The sequence below is a fragment of the Myotis davidii genome, unplaced genomic scaffold (assembly GCF_000327345.1).
Source record: "Myotis davidii unplaced genomic scaffold, ASM32734v1 scaffold562, whole genome shotgun sequence".
NCBI lineage: Eukaryota > Metazoa > Chordata > Mammalia > Chiroptera > Vespertilionidae > Myotis > Myotis davidii.
In genome coordinates, this window is record NW_006293953.1 from 1635365 (window position 1) to 1647928 (window position 12564).

The following is a 12564-nucleotide window of genomic DNA, read 5'->3' on the forward strand; positions in this document are numbered from 1 at the left end:
CTTCGCTGCAAATGCAATAAAAGCCAGAGTTCTAAGCTACTACTTTGCATTATTTATTTTCCCCTGGATCTCTCCCAAGTATACAAGAGATATAAATGTTAATAAACTTTTATTGGCTTTTTCTTGTTAATCTGTCTTTATTATAGGATGCTAAGCCAAGAAAGGATGGGGGGAAATTATTCCCCCTACAGAATCAATGAGAGCAAGGGGACATGTCAGTGCAACTTTAGGGGCTTATAGGTCCCGTTGCCTAACAGTGAGGACCTTCCCTGACAGGCAACACTTTCTGAACCGTCCAGCGAACGCTTCCTCTGCCCATCCTTACGTTGGTAAAATATAGCAGCAACCATTTATTGGTTAAAATGATACCATCAAGAAGGCATACACAAAACTGCTTCATTACAAACACCCTCATTTGAAATCTATTCAATGTCCTTTCTAGGATTTTCTAGTGCTGTGGAGTTGCTGATTGCAGATTATAAAAGTTTATTCTGGATCTAGCCAGTTTGGCTCAGTTTGGTCTGCGTCAGCCTGAAGACCAAAGGGTCCCGGGATGGGTTCTGGTCAAGGGCACTTACCTTGGTTACGGGCTCTTCCTCAGCCCGGGCCCTGGTTGGGCTTGTGCAGGAGCAACCAATCGATGTATTTCTCTCACTTGATTGTTCTCTGTGTCTTTTTGTCTCTCACTCTCCCTAAAAATCAATGGAAAAATATTCTTGGGTGAGGATTAACCAAAACAAAATTATTTGATAAAATAATTTTTGATAAAATTTTTTATAAAAGTTGATCATCTTGTTCCTTAGTATCCTAGAGTACTTTGTATGTCTGAGGGAAGAGGAGAAGAGGTAAAATACCTCCCCTATTTGTTGGTTACATTTTTTTTGCAATAAAAAATAAGAACAAAATGATTGTAGTCACCTAGATTTAACATTTTCTTTTAAATGTTAGTACTAATTTCTTGTTTCCTTTTGCTTTGGTAGTAAGGAAAGAGCTTATGAGGGACCAATTGGTTTCCTTCATAAAGCAAATTAGTTCAAATGAAGAGCATTATTATTTTCATTTATAAAACCCAAAGGAGAAAAAAGATAGAAAAACATTTGGTCCAGTGGTTTGGATACTCAATGGTTGGGGTGATACCATTGTCAAACTAAACCCCTGGGCTGACTCAGTTTTAAGAAGCCAAAATCCATTGGTTGAGGAACCATGAAGAAGCAATAGCACTGACAAGGAATGTTGATGGGTTGCTTGGTATATTTTGTAACCAATCTGTTCACACATAGGTTTCTATATAGCTGACTCCAGAAAATTCACATCCTAATTCTACTTAGCATTTAGTCTATTCCTCCTCTCAATCATGCCAGCTTTGTCTTAGGGAAGTTTAAATAAAGTGTTTTAGTGTGGAAACAAATGGAAGAACTTACAATAAAATTCTAACACATTACTGGAGGAAAAGAGATGGGCAAAGGATCTCTCAGATACATTAAGGGCCATTAGTTTTACTTAGCGCAGAAGTACATTTCAGTTGTCCCTTTTGACGTGACTGTAAGTACCGGAATTTATTAAGACAGCATCAGTAAAAACTGGGACTGGATGTATAAAATTGATATGGTAATTACTCTTACATGGCTTATCATGCCGATAAACATCATAAACACAGGTAGCGTGATGAATTACAAGCATTCTATCACAGGAAAGCTGGCTAGATTAGTTTCATGGGATTATTTAAAATGTGTTGCTCTAATAAAGTGGGAAGAAATATGTGAATAAAAAATTCTCCCCAGAAGCCATTATAAATAATGCATGCAAGATGTTTTAAAAATCGGTACAGCTTTCCATTTAAATTGGGTGTGATTTTTTTTTCCCACTGCACCTCCTTTCTCTCAAATTAGCCTGTGTGCTATGACCACACCAGGTATCCTGAGGTCTGAAGGTCAGTAACACAGTACTGTCTCTATTAATGAAGGGCATGTATTCCTTTAGGTTTCAAAACTTTATCACCAGTGGGGTGGGAAGTCCTAGACTATGCAGGTGCGAAGTCTTAAGTCAACATTTTCCTTGTTAAAGTGGAAACAGTGCTCTATTGAGGGAGCCGCCTGTTCCCAGCACATCTCTATGTCCCCTTCCCCAATCCAAGTCCGGCTTGCTTATTAGCTAGACTGAAACCTTAGTTATGATGGCCTCAGATTTAGAAGAACTCAGTGTACAATCTAATCTTCTAATCCCGCCAGGCGTCATTAAGTCAATCACATGAACGTGTCAAGGTCTCACTTCCTTCACACAAGGAGAGGGATAGTATCTTTCAACTCTGGTGACCCACAATTCATACTGGAAATAAGATTGCAGATATCCTTACCGACACAGTGAAGATAATTTATTACAGGGAGAACTGCACTTGATTGCAGCTTCCCGCTGTTGCACTAACAAAACCAAAGTGTATGAAGAGGAAAAACCTCATCCTTTTTCCTCTTTCACCTTCAGTCCAGGAGTTGGGGGGTCTGAAAATTAATGACAACAGGCAGATTAACAGGAGGAAACAGGAGGTTTATGTGCACGTGCCCAGGGGAGTTGATCCACAGGAGTATGTTTTGAAGTAGCCCTAGGTAAAGGTATACATGTCAACTTAACATAAGAGGATTTGGGGGCCTCCAAAAGGAGAGTGTGGAAGATTCTGTTGTAGATGGTGGGATGATATCATTTGTCTGACTAGGGAGGTCATACCAAACCTGGGTTCAGCAACCTCGGTACTTGGGTTCTGGCTAGGGAAGAATTCAAAGTTCAGACCCAAACTGTAAGAGAACATTTATTGGATAAATTACAGAGGTAGAGAAAGTAATTCCTAGACAGTGGTCGGCAAACTGCGGCTCGCGAGCCACCTGTGGCTCTTTGGCCCCTTGAGTGTGGCTCTTCCTAAGCCTTAGGAGTACCCTAATTAAGTTAATAACAATGTACCTACCTATATAGTTTAAGTTTAAAAAATTTGGCTCTCAAAAGAAATTTCAATTGTTGTACTGTTGATATTTGGCTCTGTTGACTAATGAATTTGCCGATCAGGGTCCTAGGAGAAATGGGCTTAGCAAACAAGTTCTAGGCGTCAAGAAAGGGCCCTTGGAGCTTGGGAGTGAGGAAGCGAATGGTGAAGTGCCTGGGGAGGGGAGAGAAGAGGGAAAGGGAAAAGCACAGGCGTGCTCCCGGAGGGAGAGCAGACCGGGTCCTCCATCCTAAGGATTTTAAGGGCAGAGGTTTTAGGGGTGGTTGCAGGGAAAGATCTTAATAAAATATTCAGCAGTTTTTCAGGTGTGTCTTTTCGGGGTGTAGGTCTCCACTGATTAATTGGCCGACACCAGGGCAGAGGCCCATGAAGCTGGTCCTGAGGCCAACCATGGCTGGTTTTGTTGCTTATCTGGGCCTGGAGCTGAAATACAACTGAGGCCTAAATGTTATCTCTAGGGAAGAAAGGTCACGTGGTCCAAACATTAAGACTATCAATGTGCTATGGGAGGAAAGGGCAGCTAGGGGCCCATGCTCATGTCTGACTAACTGCCTACAGCAATTCTACTGGGGTTTGTTGTGTGTGTGTGTGTGTGTGTGTGCGTGCGTGTGTGTGTGTTTGTGTGTGTTTGTTTTTTGTTTCTTTCTTTGTTTTTAGGTACTAATGAGAATGAGCAGTCTGTTTTCAAGGAAGCTGAATATGCAAGAAATGTCCTTGGGTGGGAATTCATAGCAGTTGTATTAGAATCTCAACTTAGGAAGATAAGATTTTTTTCTGATCTTCTGTAGCTCAAATATTGCCACTTTAACTCTTAGGGCCTGAGTCTGTCTGCACAGCTTTCTTTCCACAGATTCCAATAACTCAATCTTGCATTTATTTTTATTTTCCAGAAGGGCAGTGACCATAAAAATGGCCCACTGCTGGAAGGAATATCTTTTAAAGCTTTTTGCTTGGACTTTTACTTGAATTTAAAAGAGAGACCAACTAGGCTGTATATGTGATTTGAAAATAATTACACAGCTTGCGGCCACATTAAGTTTGGAGAATTTGTTTTGATTCACTTTTAGGAAAAGAGAAAGAGGCCTAAGTTTCTTTTATTAAAATTTATGTATTCTTACATAACTATTTTTCTAGGAAGAAATTTTATACACACACACACACACACACACACACACTGATATTTCCTTTTTAATAATATGTAAGTTATACCACGTTCATTTGTCTTGGTAATATTTTAGGTTTCATCCCTGTGTTTGCAAGGTTGGTGATTTTACCAGTTTAGGTTTATCCTGAGTCACTATAAAACTTAAAGAACAACAAAGACATTTTTCCCACTCACTCTGTCTTCCATTCCTCTAGGCCACAGATGATGTGTTTACAGCCTTTAATATATAGCTCATTTATTTTTATACTGATCAAGGTCACTACTATCTTTTTAATCAATTGGTTGATATATGAAGCTACTTCTAATCTTGTGGAATGATGCAGGAACCAGAGAAACTGACAGATAAAATTTAGGTCTCACTTCAGGACAAAACACAAAAAGAGAACTCAAATGATGACAAGAATTTCAATGAACATAAATAGATTTTCTTTAAGGTATTTTATAAACTCACTATACATGAATGAGCTTATTGTGTGGGGGTGGGGAGGGTCTATAAATGTTTTCAATTCACAAACATCCATTAAATAAACATGAATATATGATCACTAATGACAACACTGACACACAATTAAAAACCTAAGACACGTCCAACACTTGTTAATTCTGAGAATGTAAAATATGACCCATGGTTTCAAGAAGCCTAAAGTCAAGTTTAAATGCAAGATAGATACAGGACAGAAAATACAATGAAAGGAGACAGCCCAAAGTGTGTATTAGTTCCTTGCACAAATCAGTACTCAATGATAATCAAAATGATAGTGGTAATGATCCTAAGTGTCCAATGAGTAGATAAGACATTCTTATAGACATTATAAAATGTCACATGGGCAGTGGCACTATGGCAAGGCTTCATAGTAAAAAAGATAGGAATTAGATCATTGGAAAATGAGGAGAAGAAATTGTGTGTAGGTGGTTGGCATCTAAGCAAAGTCATATAAGAAAATACATTGTATTAGTTGGGCATGAGAAAGCCCATTGCCTAGGAAAACAAAAAAGATAGGGAGATAGATAAGGTCGAGGTTGTAGGATATTTTAAGGCTCTGGTCTCAGTTTGATGTTTATTCTGATTATAGTCGGGAATCATCTGAAGTTCGTGAATAGGAAGGATGACAATGACAAGAGTCATGTTTGGAAGAGCTTGCAATGATACCCTGTTAGACTGAAAAGAGACCAGAAGCAGTATGCCAGTTAGATTATGTACATATGAATTAAGTAATATAATGTTTGAACAAATATTACATATCTTTGAAAGTCACTCTAGAGGAAGAAAAATGTTAATAGATGGTCACTTTCCCCAAAGAGTCAGTTATCTCTCTGAGGGGAGAGATTTACATACAAGAAATAGACATAGAATGATAAATCAGATAAAATATAATAATATATCTAATTAAACTGTGTGCATTATAAGTAAAACAGATCAGAGAAAGAGAACATGGGGAAGGCTTCATGAACAAAGTGAGATTTGAAATTGTTCTGGAGTGACGAGTAAGGTCTAAGTGGCCAAAAAAGGAATGGGGGTGGGGGAGGCGACATTTTGATGGAGACACATCACAAGCAAAAGTATAAAGATATCAATAAGAATAGCATGCGGTTGGAGCAATCAACATAAAGAATGAGTCACTGATAAACCTATATGCATGGGTTAAAGAAGAGTGGATACACAAATTAGTTCTAATGAGATGCCCAAATGGAATGACTAGTATAGATCATTACGTGTCCATTGTCTAATTATTTAATGCCAGGTGCTGCTCCAATATTTTCAGATGTGGGTGTGTTTAGTGCTCACAACAACCAAGTGAAGTTGATATTATCTCCAACATGAAGATGCAGAAACTGAGGCTTGCAAAGCTGAAATTAGAAAACAGGAATTCAGCAAACATACTTGAGCCTCTGCCATGTGCCAGAGTGCCAGTTATTACAGATAGTCTTTGAATTTAGATCGGTTTCACTCACAAGACCCCATAATTCTCTCTACCCCATCCATGTTAGATCTGTCTATTCAGCAAATTGAGTCTCATCATAGAGTTTCGTATTCACTGACTGGCAGGAGGACACCACTGTCAAAATGTCAAGTTCATGCGAGCATCACATCTCCAAGTTGCCTAAAGCAGATTTTCCAGTTTTTTGTTAACATAGTCGTCCCTTTTATCACATCCTTTAAAAAAGTCTTTCTTACCCATAGAAGCAGTTTCTAAAACTGGAGTTATAAATGGGGCCATAAGCCAGTGCTTTGCAATTCAGATGATATCATTAGAAGGCAGCAGCGACATTCTGTCTCAGACCCTTCGTGGGAAGGGTGGCTCACACTCCACGGGATACAAACCCAAGCTGAGACTCCTCAGAAAGAGCACGCCGGTGGGACGATATCACAGAGGTTTCGGGGAGAAAACAATCCCCCATAACATCATCGCAGAGCTATCTGGAGAAAACCATAATGGGCTTAAATGAGATTTAAATTAACTGGATACAAGCTTGCAACGGCAATTATAAGGGCCTTTTAGCTAAAAAAAAATAAGGCCAGAGAATAGCTATGTTTAAAACTTCCTTCCAAAAAGTGGCAGCTCTATACAGATAGATAGGTAGACAAATAGGTAGGCAGGTAGATAGATGATAGATACATAAATAGATAGAGATAGGTGCTGATGTCAAAGCAGCAGAATACACACCCAAAATATGCCACCTTGATATATTGATTATTTTGAGCTGTAGGCACTTGGAAAACAGCAAATGCAGGGAGAGGCTTCCTCTGAACTCCCCTGATCTGTGTAAAGATTGGCCCTTCAACATATACTCAGTTATCATGATTCTCCTTCCTGCTACTTTCATCAACCAGGGAGTATTGATTCTTGTCACAGGAAAGGGGACTAGAAGCCCACACCACACCCAGGCAAGCTCTGTCACAAGCTATCATGCCTCCCACCTATTCTCAGCCTCCATTCATCTTTCCTAAAAGCCATTGCTTCTCCCCAAAGAGACTGACATCTCCCTCCCTTTCCTCATTAAGATGCTATTTCAATCCACATGCTAAGCACCTTGGTGAGTTGCTCATTTTTCCCATTATGTATGAGGCATATATGTTAATCAACTTCTATTTGTTTTTCCCTTGTTTATCTCCCTTTTATTACTGGGGATTCAGCTAAGGACTCAGAAAAAGAGAGAAAAAAATACTTTTCCTCCCCTATAATATCTTTATCTACATAACTACTTCTATAGACAGACACACACACACACACACACACACACACACGTCACTTGCTGCTGATTTGGCTGCAAAAATGATACTTTATAGGAAGATTATTTTAAAAAGCATATAATACCTCATTTCAGCCAAGCCAAATACAAACACAGAATATTAGGCAAAAGACTACTAAGACTAACACACAGTCAGATTATTATTTACTTATTTAATTGAATCTTCAGGGGATGCTTGCCTTCAAACTTCAACGTCAATCAACTTAATGCAGTGGAAAGAATATGGTAACTGGAGTTTAAATGGGATTCCAACAATCACTTACCACTGATGAGTAACAGTAACTGTAGCAAGTTACTTATTATCTTACCCTACATTGTATAATCTACAAAATGGGGTACAACTACTAGGTTTCATGACTTTTATGAATAATAATTGAAATCAAATGAAGTGATTAGTTCAGGGTGTGCAATGAATACCATGCCCACTGACCTTGCCTGTGCTTGTTTTGTCCTTGTCTGTGATTTTTTTGTTTAGGATCCCTAAGAATCAGACCCTGAGATAAGGATTTAGGTGTCAATAGAAATTTTGGAGGTGAAACCTGGAAACATAGGAAAGGGGAGAAGGAAAACAGGGAATGAGGCCTCTAATGACCGTGTTATCAAATGATCATGCTCTGGATAAATGGAGCTCAATCCCACTATGGCAATCTAGTAGAAAAGGTGCAACACATTTTACAATTATCCCAAAGGAGAGGCAAGGAAGCTGGGATGTTTATCCTTCTACACCCCACCTGTCATGGGCTAAAGGATGCTTTCTTGGGCATTGACTGTCTGGCGTTCTGTGGCTTGTCATCTGTGGTAGCCTGTGGTATTCCCCTTGGCCAGAAAAGGAAGGCAGGAAGGCAGGCAAAAAGAAAAAGAAAAAAGAAAGAAAGAAAGAAAGAAAGAAAGAAAGGAAGGAAGGAAGGAAGGAAGGAAGGAAGGAAGGAAGGAAGGAAGGAAGGAAGGGAGGAAGGGAAAGGAATGAAGGAAGAAGACAGTTTTTAGGCACAGAGACTCATGGATGGTCACAGAGCTAAACTTCACAACTGAGGGCGGTGAAAACCAAGAGGATGTACAGGGCAGCACAGCATCTGCTACAGCAGTGGTTCTCAACCCTCTGGCCCTTTAAATACAGTTCCTCATGTTGTGACCCAACCATAAAATTATTTTTGTTGCTACTTCATAACTGTAATGTTGCTACTGTTATGAATTGTCATGTAAATATCTGATATGCAGGATGGTCTTAGGCAACCCCTGTGAAAGGGTCATTCGACCGCCAAAGGGGTCGCGACCCACAGGTTGAGAACCGCTGTGCTAGAGGGACATATAAAAAAAATCCTCTCAAACGCCCCCCTTTCCAAGAATTTGCCAAGATTTGACTCCTCTAAATTCATATGTACAGCAACAATGACAGTTTACTGATTTATCCCAGGCTCTCAGGCCATAGTAGGCATTTAATATCTATTTTCATTTATTTTATAATCTATAACATTTATTCTTCACTTACAAAGAGCCAGGCTCTCTGATAAATGATTGTAGACACATTACTGATATATTATTTCATTTGATCATTACTGTCCTATTATCCCCATTTACTAGAGAAGCAAAAAGGATAAGAGAGGTTAGAAAATATGCTTAAAGCCATGCAATGAATCTGACTCCAAAACCCATATGCTTTAATTGTCATAAATTTACCATAGTAAGCTAACTATTAATATAAGGAAAAAGGCAAAGAGAATCAGATATTGTTGAGTCTAAGGGGCTGGGGAGCATGAGCCTGTTTGCTTTACCACTTCATACACTCCAGGGGAATCACAGCATTGCCCCTCCAAGGATTAACACCCCTCCCTTCCCCCTCCACTACCAGATTGTCAGGAGGGGAGCACATGTGCAATAGAAGTCAAAATGGCAAAGGGGGAGGTGCTTGATCCTAGAGGCCTGTCAGTCTAACCTGGGAAGGGGCTCACTGTTCAGGGGGTGGAGCTGTCAGAAGCCCATGAAAGCTTGGGACATCGATTGGTTGTTTTGAAAAGCTCCTGGTTCTTTCCAAGCTCAAGATAATAAAAACCCATCTTAACAAAAAAGTTCTCTCTCGCTCAGGAACATATGACCATGTCGGCCCAGCAGCCAACTGGGGCCTGCAGCAGGTCCCGCCAGCTCCAAAGGACTAAGCTTTAATATGAAGCAAAAACTCTGGACACTGGCCTTTCTGTTGGCCTCGCTGAAGACAAGATTGGACTTTTTCCGTGGAGGGACAGAGTGAGATGGGACATTGGGAACCCAGGAGGGGCACTCTTTTTATGTTGCATCAAGCACCCAAATGAATCTTGCCACACCACAGTCTCCCATGCATGGGTCCTTGGAATGCTTTCCTCACAATCCTGGGAAAGAACGTGATTTCCATCAGCAACAATATTGCCTTCCTCCCAACTCTCACCCCCTTGCAGACCTTGTTCACGCTCACACCTTGAGCAATCACCTTGTTAGATAACACCAAAATCATAATCGATAGTCCTCCCCCTTTGGATGTCATATGATGCCCTCCAAGGTAAGCTCCCTAAAGTGAAGCCCTTCTCTTCCTGCACAGATTCATTTGTGGATAAATTGTGTCAAGAGAATCAGGCTCAAATCCTCTTAGCCATTCTGTTGCTGTTCACCCTCCAGAGCACCATAATGACAAATGTTTTAATTTATACTACCAATCCTTTAATTGATTCCCTGCTGTGTACCAACAACCCAAAAGACTTGGTCTTAGGAAGAATCCTCTTATAAAGATTTGTATAAGTCTAGATGCTAATCTGGACATAAATATCTTGCAGGAGACAAGAGTTAAGAACCACACATGAGACACAAAAGTGTGAAAAATTGGATGGCACAATTATCAAATTCTCTGCTATCTTTTGTGACTCTTTTTCCTCTGCCTTCATAGGGCCCATTATTTCAGGATAGGCTCCCATCTTAAAAATAATAATATACTTTAATTGCATGTCATGGCTGTTAACTATCATCTTGGACTCATCTATAACAGTAAAAGCATAATATGCAAATTGATCGAATGCCTGAACAGCAGAACGGCCATCCAGACAACCTTCTGGACCACCCACCACATATACACTGGTGCCAGGCCAGCCAAGGCAGGTGAGATGCAATTTGTCGGGGCTCGCCATCATCCAGGCCACCCTTTGTGGGGTGATCAAGACTGGGGGAGCTCTGTGATCAATTTCCCCAAAGAAGGAGGTCCAGGCCACCCAGCTGGCAGCGCTGTGATGGGTGGGCAGGGCCTCCCTCTACAGGGTGATTGATCTGGGGGCCCTGTGATCGATCGCCCCACAGAGGGAGGCCCAGGCCAGCCAAGCAATTACACCCCATGCCTGTCACCAGCAGAGGAAGGTGACTGGTGGCGGGGAAGAGGGGGCAGAAACACACAGATGCCAAGCAGTGGCAGTGGCGGGGGCGAGGCCAGCTGCCAGCAGCCAAGGGAAGGAAAGCTCCAATAGGACCTGATCGCCCACCAGGCTAAGGAACCCTACCTGAGGGGTCCCAGATCGTGAGAGGGTATAGGCCTGGCTGAGGGGCACCACCTCCTCCCTCCTGTGCACAAATTTCATGCACTATGTCTCTAGTTTGTTTGGGGAAGAGGGGGCAGAACCACACAGATGGCAAACAGTGGCAGTGGCGGGGGCGGGGCCAGCTGCCAGTAGCCAGGGGAAGGAAAGCTCCAATAGGACCTGATCGCCCGCCAGGCTAAGGAACTCTACCTGAGGGGTCCCAGATCATGAGAGGGTATAGGCCTGGCTGAGGGACACCCCCCTTCCCTCCTATGCACAAATTTCATGCACTATGTCTCTAGTTTGTGGAATAAACTCTGCCATGCAATGAGTAGCTGAAGGTTAGGTTACTTATTACTGCTTTAGGCCTGGCTAGACCTGCCCTACTTCTCAGAAAAGTTTGAGGTAAACTTCACTATTTGCCAGTCTCTTTTCAGGCTTAGAAACTGGAGGAGCATCTTGTTTTAAGCTTTGCGATAATTCAGTAGTTGAGAAATTTAGATCTAAAAAGCCCTTTAAATCTTAAGTACCTGGAAATCTATAAGAAAACCATTTATCACCAAATGGGGTCAATGTCATCAAGATGAAACTACTGTCAATAACACCATGTAGCATTGGTGTTATTGAACTAGAGCTATTTATTGTTTCCTGTAGATGAGAGTAGTCTGGGCATGGTGGGTGCAGAAGGCAGAGGGATATTCAGAGGCATGTCCCTGGGGGTTGAGGGGTAGGGGCTGTAGAGAGAGTTTATGTTCTTGATAGAATTTGAAGCATAAATTAAAATTATCCAGGGCAACTGTTGTCTCTCTTCTCCATTCAGAACTCAGAATTACCCAAGATTTTACTTGGACCTGCTAAACAAAGGAGAGCATGGATCTACCGACCATGACAAAAGTCTCCATCTGGAAATTTATACCTTTGCCATTGAAATTATAATTAATCAGTTCCAAATACAGATAAGCATATGAGTTATTGAGAAAGAATAAGTAAAACCATCCAACATCCAAATCCCTCAGATATTCCAGTCAGTCTTCACATGCCTCAATATTAGGGAAAAAAAATACAACATAACTCAGGCATTCACTTAAATAAGACAGATGCCACATAAGCCCCTAAGTTCCATAGTCTTCAAATTGTGTCCATTCATTCCAAGTAAAGCCATGAGGTGCTCACATCTGTAGAGTATAAACCCCACTGCAAACCTCTAACACATAATACCTTCATTCACATTCCTTGCCTTGGGACCCATGCCACACTTTCATTTTCAAACATTAGAAGTTATCGTACTGCCCTAACCGGTTTCGCTCAGCGGATAGAGCGTTGGCCTGTGGACTCAAGGGTCCCAGGTTTGATTCCAGCCAAGGGCATGTACTTTGGTTGCAGGCACATACCCAGTAGGGAGTGTGCAGGAGGCAGCTGATTGATGTTTCTCTTTCATCAATGTTTCTAACTGTCTATACCTCTCCCCTTCTCTCTGTAAAAAATCAATATAAAAATATATTTTTTTGAAGTGTAATTTTTAAAAATAAAACGACCACAAATCTTCCTACTACCAGAACTGTACAAAAAATGGATGGGACCAAAAGAAGTAATTGTTTATTCAGGACAAAAAGAAAACCTGTGGTGCT

The 12564-nt window shown here is 41.0% G+C and overlaps 1 long non-coding RNA gene across 1 annotated transcript; it reads right to left on the reverse strand.

Annotated features, from left to right (window-relative positions):
* Positions 1-662: 662 nt before the first annotated feature.
* On the reverse strand, positions 663-8979 carry LOC107183780. The gene is made up of 4 exons (XR_001514588.1): positions 8896-8979; positions 7837-7945; positions 2354-2495; positions 663-692 (listed from the first exon to the last, which is right to left on the reverse strand). It is a non-coding gene; the product is annotated as an uncharacterized LOC107183780 (long non-coding RNA).
* Between the last annotated feature and the right edge of the window lie 3585 nt (positions 8980-12564).